At 43.3% G+C, this 12,663-nt stretch overlaps 1 long non-coding RNA gene across 2 annotated transcripts in view; it reads right to left on the reverse strand.

Moving 5' to 3' along the window:
* The window catches only part of LOC145514711 (uncharacterized), a 581,776-nt gene that overhangs the window by 439,407 nt on the left and 129,706 nt on the right, over positions 1-12,663 (reverse strand). Inside the window, exon 4 of one of the 2 annotated variants that reach the window (XR_014060312.1) lies at positions 8,258-8,341. The exons of the other annotated variant lie outside the window; for it this stretch is intronic. This is a non-coding gene — a long non-coding RNA (uncharacterized LOC145514711). The remainder of the gene's footprint in view (positions 1-8,257; positions 8,342-12,663) is intronic. 2 annotated transcript variants of the gene reach the window in all.

Genomic DNA, 12,663 nt, shown 5'->3' on the forward strand with positions numbered 1-12,663 from the left:
GGTATGTTAGTCTATATGACCTGATGTGGTCCCTACAAGACCATGTGATACTTAATGCAAGACAAAGGGTGTAGAAATAAAGGAAGGGCCTGCGTTTTGGGAACCCAGAACACCTGGGTTCAAATATAAGCCCCACCAACTATGAATTGTGTGGCCTGGTAAACCCAGAGAGATTGAAAATAAAAAGATGCAAAGAAGATGTGTGAAAAAAATGCTAGTCATATAAACAAAGCTGGATTGGCTGTGTTAATACCAAAGTAAACTTCAAGACAAAGAGTATTACTAGAGATAAGATGTCTGAAAACCTGTTCCCAAGTCTTAGTTGCTATTGTTTTGTTCAATATCACAGCCTTAAAATTTTTCCACATTTAGGATATCACATGTCTATGTAAAATCTGCATCTACTCTAAGCCACTCTGAATCTGATCGTTCATGGTGAAAGGGATTTGTATTAATAGCCGAGAACGAGCCCTGCATAGAATCACCCTTAGCCTTCCACAGGTGAGAAGCCAGAGACACAATACTGATACAATTTCTTAGCATGAAAGACAGCTTTGGTACAGTTATGGGTCTTATGAATCACCTATGCAAATTTCCTTTATTTTATCTCAAATTCTTCAAGCACTGTCTGTGTACCAGATAGCAAGATAGATGCTACACACACAGAAGGGAATTTGGTCAAGATTACTGTCTTCAGAAAGTCTACCTGAGCCACCATAAGGTGACACCAAAACATCATTTACACCAAACTTATGACAAATTTTGGAGAGATTTTGCTTTGACTATTTCCAAAGGAAAACCTTCTCCAAATCAATACGGGGAATGATACCTCTTTTAAGGTTTTAATGCCTGGGTATGAATCAAACTATGTTTCAAGCTTTTTTTTTTTTTTTTTTTTGAGCTGTACCCTTTACAATTTGGTTTGGGCCACTTTTATAGGATGATTCCCAGCTACTCTGACTGGTCAACTTCATAAGCAGCCCCATTAGGTACTTTTGTGTTCTTATGTCACATCTTTGTTCTTTTTCTTTTATTCTTCATTCTGTTCTTTCATTATATCTTAGATTTCCACATCTGTGCCCATCACAATCCCACAAACCTACCAAGGCCTAAGGCAATTGTCACCACCTGACTCCAATACTTTCTATACCCTGCCTATATCCTCTCAACACTCCTCATCTCCATGTGGATGGAACCAACTACAAGCAGCTCCGAACCTTTGCCCGAAGATTTTCTCCAGTCAGAAGAGCATGCTTAGCAAGCCAGAAGTGCTGGGGAATTAATCACCCGAGGGAGAAACTCTAAACCATCAATGGACAGGAGTTGGTGGGAAGTAATCCCACTGTCTTGCTCCTTAGGAACATAACATAGAAGGCTATCTTACATTATCTGAAATTTATCCAGGTAGAATGAATCCTGATTTCTCTCAGCAGCAAGTAGGGGAATAACACAATTGTATTCTTCCCCATCCCTGACTTATTTCCCTCTCCAACAGGGCTTCCTGAATCATACTAAATTGATCCCCTGGGGGAGACAACACAAGGCTGGACTTAACTGCCAGGGAAGTTAAGGGGATGACCAGAGGCTGACAACACCAAAATGAGAAAGCCAAGGCTATGCCTTTCCAGTCTCACCCCAAAGCAAGATACTTGCAACAGAGATTCTCAGCAGCACCATCTCTCGAAGCCAAGGTCAAGGAGCCAAAGAGCTCCCAGACTCTATGAGAACCAGAGGGCAGCAGTGTCTTTGATGCATCTCTGCACTGTGGTAGTGACCCAGGTGCCCAGGACAGTGCTGATCCATGAGGAGATGGATATAGAGCTGAAGACCCGTGAGTCTGTGTCAGAAGTTTTGTCCACTACGGACAGAATGTGATCATCAGATCTTTACATCAGGGTTTATTTCAGAAGTAACTCACCTAAGAGAAACCACCTCTAGAGACAGAAGCATTTGCTTTTCACCTGTGGTTCACCTGAGAAAATTTGAGTCTTTGTGTCAAATGCATTTAGATTATGGTCCAGCCTCTCGAGACAGGTGACTTTCCACTGCAAGTGACTGCCATACAGTTCAATGCAGTTTCAACCAAAAGGGGGGATTTATTTACTCCCATAAGACCTACAAGACCTTCTAGAACTAACACCCAAAAAAGATGTCCTTTTCATTATAGGGGACTGGAATGCAAAAGTAGGAAGTCAAGAAACACCTGGCGTAACAGGCAGGTTTGGCCTTGGAGTACAGAATGAACCAGGGCAAAGGCTAATAGAGTTTTGCCACGAGAACGCACTGGTAATAGCAAACACCCTATTCCAACAACACAAGAGAAGACTCTACACGTGGACATCACCAGATGGTCAACACCGAAATCAGATTGATTATATTCTTTGCAGCCAAAGATGGAGAAGCTCTATACAGTCAGCAAAAACAAGACCAGGAGCAGACTGTGGCTCAGATCATGAACTCCTTATTGCCAAATTCAGACTTAAATTGAAGAAAGTAGGGAAAACCACTAGACCACTCAGGTATGACCTAGATCAAATCCCTTATGAGTATACAGTGGAAGTGACAAATAGATTTAAGGGACTAGACCTGATAGACAGAATGCCTGATGAACTATGGACAGAGGTTCGTGACATTGTACAGGAGACAGGGATCAAGAAAATCCCCATGGAAAAGAAATGCAAAAAAGCAAAATGGCTGTCTGAGGAGGCCTTACAGATAGCTGGGAAGAGAAGAGAAGCGAAAAGCAAAGGAGAAAAGGAAAGATATTCTCATCTGAATGCAGAGTTCCAAAGAATAGCAAGGAGAGATAAGAAAGCCTTCCTCAGCGATCAGTGCAAACAAATAGAGGAAAACAACAGATTGGGAAAGGCTAGAGACCTCTTCAAGAAAATTAGAGATACCAAGGGAACATTTCATGCAAAGATGGGCTTGATAAAGGACAGAAATGGTATGGACCTAACAGAAGCAGAAGATATTAAGAAGAGGTGGCAAGAATACACAGAAGAACTGTACAAAAAAGATCCTCACGACACAGATAATCACAATGGTGTGATCACTCACCTAGAGCCAGACATCTTGGAATGTGAAGTCAAGTGGGCCTTAGAAAGCATCACTACGAACAAAGCTAGTGGAGGTGATGGAATTCCAGTTGAGCTATTTCAAATCCTCAAAGGTGATGCTGTGAAAGTGCTGCACTCGATATGCCAGCAAATATGGAAAACTCAGCAGTGGCCACAGGACTGGAAGAGGTCAGTCTTCGTTCCAATCCCAAAGAAAGGCAATGCCAAAGAATGCTCAAACTACCGCACAATTACACTCATCTCACATGCTAGTAAAGTAATGCTCAAAATTCTCCAAGCCAGGCTTCAGCAATACGTGAACCGTGAACTTCCAGATGTTCAAGCTGGTTTTAGAAAAGGCAGAGGAACCAGAGATCAAATTGCCAATATCCGCTGGATCATCGAAAAAGCAAGAGAGTTCCAGAAAAACATCTATTTCTGCTTTATTGACTACGCCAAAGCCTTTGACTGTGTGGATCACAATAAACTGTGGAAAATTCTGAAAGAGATGGGACTACCAGACCATCTGACCTGTCTCTTGAGAAACCTGTATGCAGGTCAGGAAGCAACAGTTAGAACTGGACATGGAACAACAGACTGGTTCCAAATAGGAAAAGGAGTACGTCAAGGCTGTATACTGTCACCCTGCTTATTTAACTTATATGCAGAGTACATCATGAGAAACGCTGGGCTGGAAGAAACACAAGCTGGAATCATGATTGCCGGGAGAAATATCAATAACCTCAGATATGCGGATGACACCACCCTTATGGCAGAAAGTGAAGAAGAACTAAAGAGCCTCTTGATGAAGGTGAAGGAGGAGAGTGAAAAAGTTGGCTTAAATCTCAACGTTCAGAAAACTAAGATCATGGCATCTGGTCCCATCACTCCATGGGAAATAGATGGGGAAACAGTGGAAACAGTGTCAGACTTTACTTTTTTGGGCTCCAGAATCACTGCAGATGGTGACTGCAGCCATGAAATTAAAAGACGCTTACTCCTTGGAAGGAAGGTTATGGCCAACCTAGATAGCATGTTTAAAAGCAGAGACATTACTTTGCCAACAAAAGTCCGTCTAGTCAAGACTATGGTTTTTCCAGTGGTCATGTATGGATGTGAGAGTTGGACGATGAAGAAAGCTGAGCACCACAGAATTGATGCTTTTGAACTGTGGTGTTGGAGAAGACTCTTGAGAGTTTCTTGGACTGCAAGGAGATCCAATCAATCCATCCTAAAAGAGATCAATCCTGGGTGTTCATTGGAAGGTCTGATGTTGAAGCTGAAGCTCCAATACTTTGGCCACCTCATGCGAAGGGTTGACTCATTGGAAAAGACCCTAATGCTGGGTAGGATTGGGGGTGGGAGGAGAAGGGGACGACAGAGGATGAGATGGTTGGATGGCATCACCGACTCGGTGAACATGGGTTTGGGTAGACTCCGGGAGTTGGTGATGGACAGAGAGGCCTGGCGTGCTGCAATTCATGGGGTCGCAGAGAGTCGGACACGACTGAGCGACTGAACTGAACTGAACTGATACTCAAGAAGTCATGGAGTTTCAAATGGCTTCAGACCGAGTTTCCAAGGATGTTACTGTTTCTTACTCATCTCTTGGTTCTGATATCCTCTTTGGTGGCTGCCTTTCCACCTGGACTCTATAAAGGAGCCAAGACAGCATGTGGTTTAGCTATTATTTACGTGCCCAGACTCTGTAGAGGGTAGAGTGTCTCATCTCTGTTTTAGCAATGTTTTGACTTATAGGGAGAAACTCTGAGTGAAACATCAAATCCAGGGCGATATTCTGTATTTTAGGCCATGACTGGATCATGCCTCTATTTCTGGTGTCTTCTGTGATGTCAGACCCACAGAAATAGGATAGACTAAGCATGAGGGAGAGGGTGTTCCAAATGGTAAGAAGGATCTCTGTAACCAGAAGAAAACAGACGGTGCTCACAGCGAGTTCTACTGACAACATTATTTAGCTGTATTGCTTAATGCAAAGCAGAGAGAAACGGAGAAACATGAAGAAGTGACATGGGGCATGGGGCTGACTTCTCACTGGGGCTACCTTTCAAATCTGATTTCAATTCCACATTACCATGACCACACAGTATTGTGTTTCACAAACTTCTCTGGTTAGAGAAGCACAAATAATTGTGATGCAATTAAAGGTTTAGGAGACAAACTAAAATGAGCACAAATTCATATTCCTGTGACTTAATAAAATATAAAATAATGAAGCAGTAGCTGTTATGGGCTGAATTGTGCCCCCACCCGCCACAAAAAATTAATATGTTGAAGACCTAAGCCCAGGACCTCAGCATGTGACTGTATTTGGAGATGAGGCCTTTAGACAGACAGTTAAGTTAAAATGAGGCCCTAATCCAATCTGACCAATGCCTTTATAAGAACTGGAAATTTGGAAGTGAAAAAAGGACACCACAGGTGTGTTCATAGAGAGAAAACCATATGAAGATACAGAGGGAAGGCGGTCACCTACAAGCCCAAGGAGAGAGGCCTCAGAAGAAACTAAATTTGCTGACACATTGATCCCAGATTTCTAGCCCCTACAGCCAGGAGAAAATCAACTTATGTTGTTTAAACCCAGTTTATGTTATGGCAGCTCTAGCAAACTAATGCAATAGCTACTTGTATTATGAATACTATTGAGGATTTACAGGATTCTGGTTTTTCCAGTGGTCATGTATGGTGTGAGAGTTGGGCTATAAAGAAAGCTGAGCGCCGAAGAATTGATGCTTTTGAACTGTGGTGTTGGAGAAGACTCTTGAGAGTCCCTTGGACTCAAGGAGATCCAACCAGTCCATCCTAGAGGAGATCAGTCCTGGGTGTTCATTGGAGGGTCTGATGTTGAAGCTGAAACTCCAATACTTTGGCCACCTGATGCGAAGAGCTGACTCATTTGAAAAGACTCTAATGCTGGGAAAAATTGAGGACAGGAGGAGAAGGGGGCCACAGAGGATGAGATGGTTGGATGGCATCACTGACTCAATGGACATGAGTTTGGGTGGGCTCCAGGAGTTGGTGTTGGACAGGGAGGCCTGGCGTGCAGCAGCTCATGGGGTCGCAAAGAGTAGGACACGACTGAGCAACTGAACTGAACTGAACAGGATTCTAGTCACTATATGCACACTTTTATAGCAAGAGTATTTAAGTCCAGCAGCAGTCTCAAGAAGTGTGATTAGTTTGTGTATGTTATAGACAGAGAAATTGAGTTTCAGGAATATTAAGGAACCTACTCGAGGTCATATGGCTCTAATCAGTGCCTACTTGAAACCTGCCCTTGATAATTTGAACATGACTAAAACTAAACTCAAGGTCCATTCCCCAGACTCAGGTTTCTCATCTGGCATTTTTTCCACCAAACATCTTGACTTATAAGCCAGGGTCTGAAGAATCATTTCTAACTAAACCCTGCCTCATCCTTCTAATTCATCATGCAATCTTGTTTATTTGACTTCATCTTCCCACACTCTGGTACAGTGAACACCCAATAAGAAATTATTAACATCATGGTGGAGAACTGATATGGTTAGCAATGGACTAGATAAGCATCAGTGTGCATCAGAAGGAAGATCAAAGATTATGCTAAGATTTGAATTGAAGGCACAAAAGGGAGCCTTGTTCAGTTAGGTCAGCCCTGTAGGAACTCACCCATCCCTACACTCTTTCTCCTTCTGCTCCCATCCAGGCCTCTCTACTGCTCTCCATGCCCAGGGTGCCTGCCATGGTCCAGACCATTCTCTCTCACATGGATTAGCTCAGCATCTCTCCATGCACCTTTTCTCGTTGTTTGCCCTAGCGTATTTTCCATCCCAACCAATATAACAGACAAGTTTCTTTTAAAACCCTTTATGGGCTCCCACACTGGATAAATGTTAGGCTCATGACCCATGAAACTTTACTGACTCTCACTATGACCCTCAATAGTGCCCCGATGGGGAGAATGGCCAAAGAACTAACATAGTCTAACTAACATACTAACTAACTAACACAGTCTGGCCAAAGCTGCAACCCAAACCATGGCCCAGTCACAAATCCACAGGCTCTTCTTTTTCAGTCACAGCAAGTCACTTCTCAGGAAGCCTGGTTTACTCTAACAGTGATCTACAGAACAGACATCTCTTCATCTGGGCATGCAGAAAACAGCCTTCCCAGAGATCAAGTCCTGCCTCTGCTGTAAACTAAAGGGTCACTTTGCAGATAAGCCAGACCTCCCTAACTTGGCAGCTTCATCTGTAAAACGTTAGGCTTTGGGTACTGAACTCTGTGACCCTCTCACGTTTCACAAATAATTATAAAATCACAGGCCATGTTGTTGAGAAGAAACAAAAGGATCTCAAGATGAACTAGAGACAGAAGAAAACAACATTCACTCATTTTGAGAGAACCCTGGTACTGATAAAGGAACATGTGGAGGCACTGTCTCAGGAACCAATGATTACAAAAATCTTGAGTTTTGCCGTGCCCTCTGAGTTTTCTCTATGCTTGCCCAAGGGAAGCAACAAATAAGAGCTAGATTTTCTCCAGAAACAAAAGGGACAGAAACCAGGCCTCAGACACACCTCTCCCCACCCAGACTGAGCCTGGATCCACTCAGGAGGTTGTAGCCATGAGAGTAGGAAGCTGGGGCCAGATTCTCTCCCTTTTTATGAACATGGCTACCCTCTGAAATCATACTAGTCATGACTGGTCAGAAAAAAAACTCTGTAACTAAAATAAAAATAAAAAAAATAAAAACTGGAATCAGATTTTATGAGCAACAAATTATCTTGGAAAGCAGCTGCAACTACACACTTCTCAAATGAGAAAATTAAGGGGCAAGAAGTTCAGAGAACATAACCAGTTCACACAATCAGGAGAAGATATTCAAACCCTTGTCATTCTGACTCTAAAATCTGTGTTCTTACTGTGATACATCTTCTTCCTAATGATGAATGCTATGAGAATGTCTGACTGGCATCTCTGGACTGCTTAGAGTGGAGACAGATCGTGTTTATTGTTGCCATAGATTTCCTCTTCAGGCAAAGGCAACTCTTGACCTCTTTGGTATTGAGATGCCATATGGAGAACTCCAGGATCTCTTGTTCTAGCATACGTGTGAGTTATTTTTGGTGTCCACATCTAATTCCCTATACTGCTTCAGTCCTTTCATCAGGATGTTGGGGCTCAAGATTAATCACCTCCTAGTCGGACACGACTGAAGCAACTTAGCAGCAGCAGCAGCAGCAGTTGGGAAGAGCCATTTTCTCATTCAGTAGCAGATACTGGTCACATCAGTAGGTAGGCATTTAGTGTGCAGCAGAAAAAAAAAAAACAAAAAAAACAGGAAATAAGAAGTAAAAAATAATAACTTAACAATTGGATGTATGAACTCTATTTAGCATGTCTCCTCTCTGGGTGTCAGTTCACCCATCTGGAACAAGGACAAGTGTGATTGGATGATCCTTAAGGACCCTTCTGGCTCCAACCATCTTAAATCCTGTCTTTGACTGAGAACAGGAAAGGAAGAGTCTCATAGCAGCTTGGTGGGGTTGCCGGGAACCTAGATGGCCATCGACCCTAGGCAGCTCTGAGAATGAAGAGATGACCACTGCATTTCTAGAACATTTCCCTCTCCTCATTTACCCAAGCCATGTACTGTCCCTCTACCCTAAGGGACACAGCCAAGATTCTGGACCTGAGATGAAGAAATCAATCCTTGACATTCTTGCCCAACAACCTTACGATAACAATGAAGTTACCCACTGTGACTTTGTAATGATCCACCAGTGAATAAATCAACCTTCCCAATCTACCCTTACTGGGCACTGACACAGTTCTTTATCAGTTTTTATGTATAAAGTTTCACCTTTCTCCACTAAATAAAAAATTAAAGCTTTATAAACATGAATATATTAATAATCAACACAGCATGAAATCATTAATAGCTCAGTTATCATAGTCTGTCAGGCTCCTCTGTCCATGGAATTCTCCAGGCAAGAATATTGGAGTGGGTAGCCATTCCCTTCTCCAGGGGATCTTCCCAACCCAGGGATCAAACCCAGGTCTCCCACACTACAGGCAGATTCTTTACCATCTGAACCACCAGGGAAGCCCATCATAACAATAGCTGTCATTTACTAAGCACTTTACTAGACACAAAATACTTTGTCAGGTGCTTTGCATGTACTGTTTAATTGAGTCCGTTTCAACCTTATGAATTAGGTTCTTCTATGATTCCCATTTAACACATGAGGAAACTAAGGCTGAGAGAGGTTAAATAATCAGCCCATAGTAACACAACAAGGAGGTGATGGAGCCAATATTCAAACTTGAATTGACCTGACTTCAGAGATTACTGTCTAACCACTCTGCCTTTTAATCTACCTTAAAAGCTGCAGGCCTTTAGGATGAAAAGACAACTCTCCTCTTTGGTATGCCCAGGTTTGTTGGAATAAAATTATCTATTGAGTCTTTCCATTTGCTTTGACAAACTTGGTAAACCACTGCATTTCCTGATCTAGCTCTTCCACTAGTAACCATGCAAGAGAAATACCTGCCACGTTACTCTCTCAGAGTTTGGGGTCAGGTCACACAGGATGACAAGTCCAGCAGCTGGTAAGACAGGACCTCAGACATTCAAGAGGTTGAATTATAGCTGAGAGGCCAAGAAGTTCCCAAAGGCAGAGGGATGAGCCTGGAACACTCCAGGTCACAACATGGATTCCAGTACTACAGATTTGATTCACTAATGGGTACAGAGCCACACCAATCTATGTAGTTCAGGGGAGAGGAAGGAGGAAGTGTGAAGGATTTCACTGGGCAGGACAATGTCTCATTGGGCAGAGACTGGAAAATCTCTCTACACTAGATGAAGTAAAAATGGAGAAGGGGGCCAGAAGGAAGGTTGAGGAAACCAACCTATCATTCCTGCCTCTCTCTCTGTGAGTTATCCTGATAAAATCCTCAAATAATGAATGATATCATGCATGTGTAAACATGCTCAACCCACAAAAGGTCAGGAAGTGGGAGGGCTAAGGGAATGTGGGAAGGTATGAGTTTATCCCGATGACCAGGGTGTATCTGAGAATGATGCAACTCTGTTGGCATACCCCAAACCTTAATACCAGCTACAGGGTGAGCCAATCACTGGAAACAGCTGCCTAACTCAATCACTGACAATGAAAAGGGGCAGAAAACATTGACCTGGTTTATTCTATGTTGCACTGAAGGGCTTCCCAGGGGGCTCAGTGGTAAAGAATCCACCTGCCAATGCAGGTGATGCAGGTTTGATCCCTGGGTCAGGAAGATCTCTTGGAGGAGGAAATAGCAACACACTCCTATATTCTTGTCTGGGGAGTTCCATGGAGAGAGGAGCCTGGTGGCTACAGTCCATGGGGTCACAAAAGAGTCAGACATGACTTAGCGACTGAGCACGCACTGAATATAAAAAACTGCTGACCTGCAACAGAGATAACATGGTCTATACCAGAGCAGAAAAGGGAAGCTAAGGGCCATTTGTATAGCGAATCTCTTTCATGAAAGTGAATTTGGCCTGGAGGATGCTCCTCATCCCATCCTCTGAGAGGTACCCTCTGATGTGGTGGATGTCATCTCATCCATCTCTCATGGTCTCAGAGTCACCACAGTAAGCGAACTTCTGAGGTTCTAGCTGACTTCTCACATGCCTGGAATAGCACACAGATGTACTCTGGCAACATAAAAAGAAGGTCCTACAGTTAAATGAACAAATTATGACCAAGCTTACATACTGATATCCTATAAACTTGGTTAGCATGAATTAGTTTTCTAGGTCTGCTCAGCTCTGAATGCTATCACAAGGTCAAACACAGTTCCTTGGACCTTGCTGGCCCCATCACATAACACCTCCCCCTAAACATACACCACACACACACACACAGTGTCTTTGTCTGTCTGGCCATTTGTAGTCTACAGGTGCTAAGCCTATATACCTGTCACCTCAAATTGCAGCAGAAGACAGATGCAGGCGTAGTAACAGAAGAAAGGACTCTCTTACAGTCATAGTTTCCCCAAAGTGAAAAGCATTACCTAGTGGCACTGAGCCCTCCATCCCTTGACATAGACAAGCATTGCTGGAATACGGGAAAGAGTCTCAGCATCACAAGAGCAATAGACTATAACTCTCTTTGGTCTCTAGGGTCCTACAATGCGCAGAAAAATTTTACCTGCATATCCTTTGGGTGCATGTAAACATGAAGGGCAATCAGAGGTGTGTGCTCATTCATTTGTTGACTCCTTCACTCATTCTTTTATTTACTCTACTCATAAATATGTGCACATAACTCCCTGTGGGCCCTGCCCTGTGACTGGGGCTGAGAACACAGAGAAAGAAAAGGAAGCACTCTTCCTCCATAAAAGAGGCCATGGGGATCCCTGGTGCCACAAGGGCTCTGAGGGCTGAAAACCCACATATACAGACTCTGCTGGACTGAGAGAAAAGGTGCTAGAGGGAAAGCTTTAGAGAAATTTAGGTGAGAAAAAGCAGTTGTTATCTAATCTGAAACTCTCCAGGTATTTAGTAATGTTGATTGCTATTATGTTTCTACACAAAACTACTGTCAGGGCGCTTTAAGGGTCTGTACTGTTAAATCTACAAAATAAGCCTAGAAGGTAGGTATAATGGTCCTCATTTTACAAACAAGGAAACTTAAAGACCAAATAAGTTACTTTGTGAAAACACAGAGCTAGGAAGTGGCAGAGGCAGGATATGAACCCCAGGTCTGGCTGACTCTTAAAGCCCATAATCAGGCATTACAGCGCATGACCTTGTCATCTGCTCTGATGGGACTGCCAGTTGATTTTTCCTGGGCATCCAGGATCATGAGGAGTCAAACACAAGCCTTAGACCTCAGCTTACAGCAGGCTAATGTTTGCTCATGACGGCTCAGTGAGAGGGAAAGAAGGTTCACTGATACTCAGCAACATTCCCATCCTCTTCTCCCCGTGATGAGAGCACCCTCCAGCCAACTGAAACAACACTGAGAAATGGGGCAGAGATAACTAATCTGGGGGCATGTCCCACCCCACTGAGATGTTCGCACTGTTGCCATAACAAGAGCAGGAGCTGTGATAAGGAGCTGGGAAAATCTGTTACAAAGAAGGCTACACCCAAATCAGGCAGTAGACACAAACCAGAATCAGCCCTGAGACTCTGGCAGCATGAAGAACAGGCATGGATCCCAGGGTGCAAATGATGGTTCCCTTTCCAAAAGGCTTGTGAGTGTTGGCTGAGGTTTGGTCTTTGTAAAGCCAATCACTTGTGGTTGCGAGGGCCAGTCTTCCTTTGGATTTAGCCCCCAGCTCACTCTCTCACTATAGCTCCTGTTCCTCCAACCCCTGCATCCTGTAGTTGTCAGCGACAAAGAACCGTGTTCTTAGCTCTGGGCTATTGATGTGCTTCCTTTTGCCACTTCCTTTCTCCTTACTTTGTTTAATTTGAGAATATCTATTTATTCTCCACGATAGATTCAGTATGGCACCTTATCTGGGAAGTCCTCTATATTCTGTGATCTATAACACCCTTCTCATTCAAATGACAATAATTTAGTTCCTCTCTTGAAGGCAA

Source organism: Giraffa tippelskirchi, chromosome 7, assembly GCF_054371585.1.
Source record: "Giraffa tippelskirchi isolate mGirTip1 chromosome 7, T2T-mGirTip1v1.2.pri, whole genome shotgun sequence".
NCBI lineage: Eukaryota > Metazoa > Chordata > Mammalia > Artiodactyla > Giraffidae > Giraffa > Giraffa tippelskirchi.